The 7,052-nt window shown below is 39.0% G+C and overlaps 1 long non-coding RNA gene across 1 annotated transcript; it reads right to left on the bottom strand.

The window, feature by feature from the left end:
* Positions 1 to 1,997: 1,997 nt before the first annotated feature.
* LOC131499159 (uncharacterized) lies at positions 1,998 to 3,873 on the bottom strand. The gene is made up of 2 exons (XR_009255747.1): positions 2,978 to 3,873; positions 1,998 to 2,718 (listed from the first exon to the last, which is right to left on the bottom strand). It is a non-coding gene; the product is annotated as an uncharacterized LOC131499159 (long non-coding RNA).
* Between the last annotated feature and the right edge of the window lie 3,179 nt (positions 3,874 to 7,052).

Here is a 7,052-nt window from a genome sequence, read left to right on the forward strand (position 1 = left end):
TTCTCCTCCCATCTTTTCTGTTTCTCTTAATGAGACCCCATTCTGTCACTCATCCTGATTGGAATCTTGTAGTCAACTTGACCCTTCATATCCATTGCTCTGGCCTTCCTCTGTAGAGCCTCTCCCCACCTCTCCATGCCTATGGTCACTGCCCTCATTCCAGCCCTCCCTACCTGTCCTGTGGGTTCCTATAGACACCTCTAAATTGGCCTTTCCACCTTGAGTCTTTTCTCCTTCTAGGCCATAATAGTCACTGATGGCAGTTTTATTTTCCTAAAAGCATAGCTTTCATTATATTCCTTTTGTGCCAAAAAATCTTTGATGGCTCTACATTGTATACTCAACTCCTTCCTGCGTAGTAGCTAAAAATAATCTCCTCCCAACTAAACTGCCATGATATTTTTCTCCAAATGCCTTTCTTTTAGCACTTATTAACTGATTACTAACAGGCTAATTCTCCCAGCTCTGTGCTCCACCTCTCACTGACCCCCCAAAGAAATAAAGGAGTGTGTGTGTGTGTGTGTGTGTGTGTGTGTGTGTGTTATTCTTGTTCCTAATCTGCTTTTGTATGTTTTCACCTGCAGTAACTAGCTTCCTACAAGGGACATGAGAATTAAGCATTCTCTTGTGTTCTACTCTTAAATAGGGGTCACAGTATGGTGACTAAGAACAAGGCTCTGAGATCCATCTGCTTGGGTTCAGATCCTATAACCTTTGTACATATAATTTACCTCTCTGAGTCTTGGTTTCTTCATCTATAAAATAGGCTAACGACTGTATACATGCCATAGTATTATTATGATGACTACCTAAAGTAGTGCACATAACAGCCTTAGAACCATGCTTGGCACCTAACAGCACTCAGTGTTAGCTATTGTTATTATCACCATCATTATTGTTTTATCACTCTTGCAGCATGACATTATCCACAGCTTAATTAGTCACTGTTTGGCACGAGAGACTAACTTGGGAATTATATACAACTGGTGAATTAATATCCTGAGTACTTCCACTAAGACATCAGGCTAATAATTTTTGGTACTTTAGATAACCCATGATGGGTCCCAAAGGATTCTGAAACCAAGAGTCTACATTTTTCCTAGTAAGAATGGATTTTTTTTTGTTTTAATTCTCCATAGTTTAATGTAACAGCTTCCACTATTGGACAACTGTAAGCTGAGCTGAAGAAGGAAAGAAAGTCCTGTTGACACAGAAATCTGGTTCCCCACATATGAGATAACACACATGATTCAGGCTGTAAAAGAGACCAAGGACCTGGCAAAGATGGCAAAAGATAAAGTGTAGGAAGAGGGAGCGGCTGTATTAGAGGAAGTTTTTTGTTGTTATTGTTGTTATTTTAATATATGAAATTTATTGTCAAATTGGTTTCCATACAACACCCAGTGCTCATCCCAAAAGGTGCCCTCCTCAATACCCATCACCCACCCTCCACTCCCTCCCACCCCCATCAACCCTCAGTTTGTTCTCAGTTTTTAACAGTCTCTTATGCTTTGGCTCTCTCCCACTCTAACCTCTTTTTTTTTTCTTCCCCTCCCCCATGGATTTCTGTTAAGTGTCTCAGGATCCACATAAGAGTGAAAACATATGGTATCTGTCTTTCTCTGTGTATGGCTTATTTCACTTAGCATCACACTCTCCAGTTCCATCCACATTGCTACAAAAGGCCATATTTCATTCTTTCTCATTGCCACGTAGTATTTCATTGTGTATATAAACCACAATTTCTTTATCCATTCATCAGTTGATGGACATTTAGGCTCTTTCCATAATTTGGCTATTGTTGAGAGTGCTGCTATAAACATTGGGGTACAAGTGCCCCTATGCATCAGTACTCCTGTATCCCTTGGGTAAATTCCGAGGAAGTTTTAAGAAAGCAATTTGAAATACCAAAGTCGATTCTAACAAAGGCAATAAAATGAGGGTGAAAACCGTGTGGCTAGATGGTTGCATTGTCAATATAATTAATGCCACTGAAATGCACACCAAAAATGGCTAATTTTATGCCATATACACATATTCACATAATAATAAAGTAAATACACACACCAGAAAAATTAGACAGCTAAATTATATAACAATTTATAATAATACTTGTATTTTAGACATATTTTTATATGACAGATCTGCTTATATCAGTTGAGTGTTCACCGAGCACCTACTCTGTACAAACACTGTGCTTGGTATGTTGTATCATAATATGTAGCTATATTTTTTATGTGTTCATACTCACATGATCATTACTATTGACAAAAGAATGATATTATCCATGTAGGATAAATAGCTATCAATTCAATCACCATAGACCTGTGGCCAAGGTACACCTGTCTTAATTGAAACAAAAGAAAAATAAGGACCTGACTTTAAAATTGTTTGAGAAGTACCTTCTGCTTTAAACTCAGACAATTCAAGTATGATCCAACCAGCATCTGTACCATCACTATTATATTTGGAAGAACTAATGTGTTATTTCTTTCCTTCTAACTGTGCATGAATCCAGTCTAACAGCAATCACTAAAGAAGTTTGCAAATAAACAACAAAGTCAAAAGTGGGAGCAGAACCTTGGATCAGTGGGTGATATCAACCTCGCTTACTGAGAAGCCTGGTTGCTTTTCGACTCCTCTACACATTTAGGGAGAAGAAGGGATAATGACTCTGGCTGATAGTCATCTTCGAGTCTGTCCCCAACTCTCTTTCCCCTGCAGGAAGACATAAAAAAAAAAAAAGAACAGAAGTAGTAATGTTATGGAGGAGCTTCTTATAATGGGAAGGAGAATCAAGCAGACTTACAAAGGTAGGCAGGTTATAATTTGGTTAAATTTGATTTTGGTAGCAACGTTGAAAGCTTTGATAGACACAAAAATTTATTTTCACTGTAAAAGGCAATATATATTTGGAAAAGCACATATATACAGTTTATAGTATAATCATAAAGTCAAGGAAGATGTAATCACCTACCAGGTCAAAACAGGGAATATTGTCAGCCCCTCATAAACTCCGCTCCACTGCAAGCTCCTTCTTGATCATACTTCCTTCCTTCTCCAATACTGATAAGCATTTTCCTGGATTTTATGGTAATCAATTCCGTTCTTCTCTTCAGGGTTTTTTTTTTCATTTGTGTCTTGCTTCTTTTCTTCAGCATAATGACTGACCATAAGTTTTATCCATGGAATGCATTCATTTTTAATGCATGTATTTTAGTGTACTATTCCATTGTATAAATAGAAGGGACTGTGTTCCTGTTGATGGATACGTGGTTGCTACTGTGAACATTTTTATCATGGATCCTGTACCCATGCTCACAAATTTCTCTCAGGTGGTGCTTCTTCTACTTGAAAGCTCATGACCATCACCCAGATGGTTCACAAATGACAAGGCTCCACCCTCAGGTGTCTGATTCAGTGGAACTGGGGTTACATTTGAGAGTTCATATTTCTAAGAAGTTCCCAGGTGATGCTGATGCTACCAGCTGAGAATAGGGACCATACTTTGGGAGCCACTTATTAAAGTTATTGGAAGAGATTTTAGGGGGATGTCAGGGGGAGTGCATCTCTTCAGCTTTACTAATTAACGCAAAACTATTTTCCAAACTAGTGTCTTTACAATCCCACCAGCAATGCATGAGTATCCGTTGTTCTTTGCACCCATGCCAACACTTGTTATTGTCGGACTTCAATTTTTGCCAAGCCAGGGGGGTGTAGGAGGTGTCTCTCATTGTAGTTTATTTTGTATTTCCTTAATTCCAGTGAATCTGAGAACTGATTGGCCATTTGGATTTCCTTTTGTGTGTGAAGTCACTATTCCAGTCATCTGTCCATTTTTCTGTGGGTTATCTTTTTCTTACTGATATGTCAGTTCTGTTTATTGAAAGACAACAAAATTTTCATTAATTACTGCTTAAAACGGTTTTAAAAATCTCAGTATGGTTTATAGGACAAAATCTTCTTTAGTAATAACAAGAATACAATATGGAAAAGAATTCTTTAGATAACCTCTCTTTTGCAAATGGCTTTGTGGAAAATAAGTTGAGGATGTTTCTCCAAACAAAGTTACTAACTGAAGAGGCAAACCACATAGAGGAAATATCAGCATTCTTGTTATGTTCACTGAGAATGTGTCTGTAAGCACAAGGCCATCTTGAAATGATAATAATGCAACTGAAATAGATCATTCAAGAAAAGGAGATCTATTATTGAGGCCAACATGGCCATCGACACTTGTTAGCTCATCTCTGAAGAACAAAATCCTGAGCAGCAAAAGCTTAAAGTAAATGAAATTGTATCCAATTCTCAATCTAATGAAACGCTTTGGGCTCTGGGCCAGAAAATAGATTCAAACCATGGATGGGAATTTTTTCAGGGCCTTCAATTTAAATCACTAAAATTATTTTTAAAGTACTATTCTACTCAATCTTTTGGAATAAAAATGTAGTTTTCAGTTTTTTTAAAAAAAAACTTCATTTCAATGTAAGGATGAAATGCAAGATTTCTGCCCTTAAATGATCCAAAAAAGCAGACACTTCATTCTAGTGTATACTCCACATGGAGAAGATGCCTATTATAGCCTCCCTTGACCCACAACACACACACACACACACACACACACACACACACACACACACATACTCCACATATAAATATACACACAGACACATCATATACACAGTATACATACATATGTGTGCACACACACAGACACACATGTACATATATACACAGACTATTGAATACAAATATATACATGCACACACACACTCACACTTTGTGAATGGAAAACTTGAAGCAAATATGCATATATGTCAATTTATGCATATGTATAGAGGGATTTTTCCATTCTGAAAATGTTAAATATTATATTATGAAAATGTCTATAACCATCAGTTTCTTAATCAGTCAAGAACAAAGGAACCATTTTAAAATTACTGGTTTGTGTAAAACCTAATTTCCAGGAACTGAAGGCATTGCAAGTTCTAAGAGTGGAAAAGTATACCTCATGATACTTATTTTAAGAATGTCATACCTAAAGAGTATATAGATTTGTTTTAAAATACAAGCCTTAGAGGTCATGAGTTCCAGCCCCATGATGAGCATAGAGATTACAAATAAATAAATACATAAATACATAAATAAATGCACTTATAAAAAATACAAGCATTTAAAAGGAAAATGTGTTGTTATGGCTCTCTTGCTCTCTGGCTCTCTCTCTTAAATATATAAGGTAGAATTAACAGTAAGTATAGATTAATCAAGAGATCTGTATAGCAAGGAAACACCCTCCCCACCCTGCTGTTGGAAGCATAATCAAGCTGCTAAAGCCTTCCACCACCCACAGCATCTCAGGGCTCAATGGGTGGTAGTGACCCAGCTGGCTACTTAAGGAGCCAATCAGTCTGGTTTCTGTATTCCTAATCCATTTGCCTCCAGACTCCTGAGCCCTGTGCTCACAGCTCCAAATGTAGCTGTAGAGGAATCCTGCTTGGAAATACAGACTCATAAATCTATGACTTAAGAGTCCTTCTTTGGTTAAGCTTCCTTCCTCCAAGCCCCTGGTTGTGAGAAAGAAGCCAGAGCCCAGTGATCACCATCAGGCCCTGGTATTCAGGACACTTAACTTCTGGGACCTCCATGGACCAGCATGGATCAGCTCCCTCCTAGAATGTCACGACTCCGGGGCTTGGAATCAAGAGACAAATGACCACCTGTCAGCCATTAAGGGTCACCTGGCCAAGGTGCCACCTTCACCAGAACCATTACCACAAAACCTTAGCTAAGAAGCCTAGGATTGTTCACAGAGGAGTGGATCTTCTCACTACATTCTCAGGGAAGAGCGCAGGGGAGTGGTCTTGTGCTCTATCCACAACCCACAGTTGCCTGAGGTGCATATCCCACTGGAGCATATCCAATCATGGTCCAAGGCCAAGGACCCAGCCCTTTTGAAGTTTATGGATCTAGAGGTGGCATAAGTTCATCTGCCATTCCTTCTCATCTTGTAGGACCCTTACTTTTCTTGCTCTTTTACTTCTTTATCAAGACCCTCAATTATTGTGTATGGAACTGACACCCTGTATGATCATTGCAGAGTTGTGTTGACCTGTTTTTGGAACACTTAGATCACGACTAGAGACTACAATCTACTGAGGTTCCAGGAGGTTCTGAAAGAGCCCATATAGTAGCCAGCTTTGGACTATACATATTCCCCTGAACTCACTTCAGCCTTGGACGGCTTTGGATCCCACACAATGTCGTGGGATATGATCCTCATTTATTTACATAATCTTATCACAGATAGCCATCTCATTTGTGACATCTCTTGATTTATTCACATATTTACCTGTTCATCCAAAAAACGTTAAGTGTCTGCTATTTGCTTGACACTGTTAAGTAGTGGGAATCTATAGATGAATAAAATATACTCCCTTTCCTCAATGAGCTTACAGCTCACTAGAAGAGAGAGATGAGTAACTCAATACTTAAAGAACAATGTAGTAACTGCTATTAGCTTTGGGGGAAATTGAGACAGAAGCTTCTAAATCAGTTCTCATGTGCAAGAGAATAGAGTCTGACCACCTCTGATGTCATGTTTCTGATATCCATCCTTTATTCACAGAGTTTCCAAGCTTAGGTTGCTGAGATAGCCAATTTCAGGTCATGCCAATGTGGAACTAGGGCCATGTTGATGTGTGTGGCTTTAACATCCACCTGTAACTGTAGAACCTCTAATTTCACTCAAAATCTCCCTCAGGTGTTCTAGGAGGTAATCCAGTGGGGGGGATGTCATGTGTGCTTACCTAAGTCCTCTCTGTCCCTCCTGATCTGAGTCCTCTGCTGCATTTCAGGCTTTGTGAGTGTGCCTCATCCTGCCACTGTCACAGCTGCTATGAGGGTATATGGCTGCTATCCAGCCAAAAGCACTTCCTCCAGTTATTCCCACAGCTGGTGGCATTGCTTTCTGCCAGCTTTTCCTTACTGAAAAAGCTGGGGATATCCCACATCACTATGCCAGTCACTAAGGGGAATCTGCTGAAGCTGGGACT

This window comes from Neofelis nebulosa, chromosome 17, assembly GCF_028018385.1.
Source record: "Neofelis nebulosa isolate mNeoNeb1 chromosome 17, mNeoNeb1.pri, whole genome shotgun sequence".
NCBI lineage: Eukaryota > Metazoa > Chordata > Mammalia > Carnivora > Felidae > Neofelis > Neofelis nebulosa.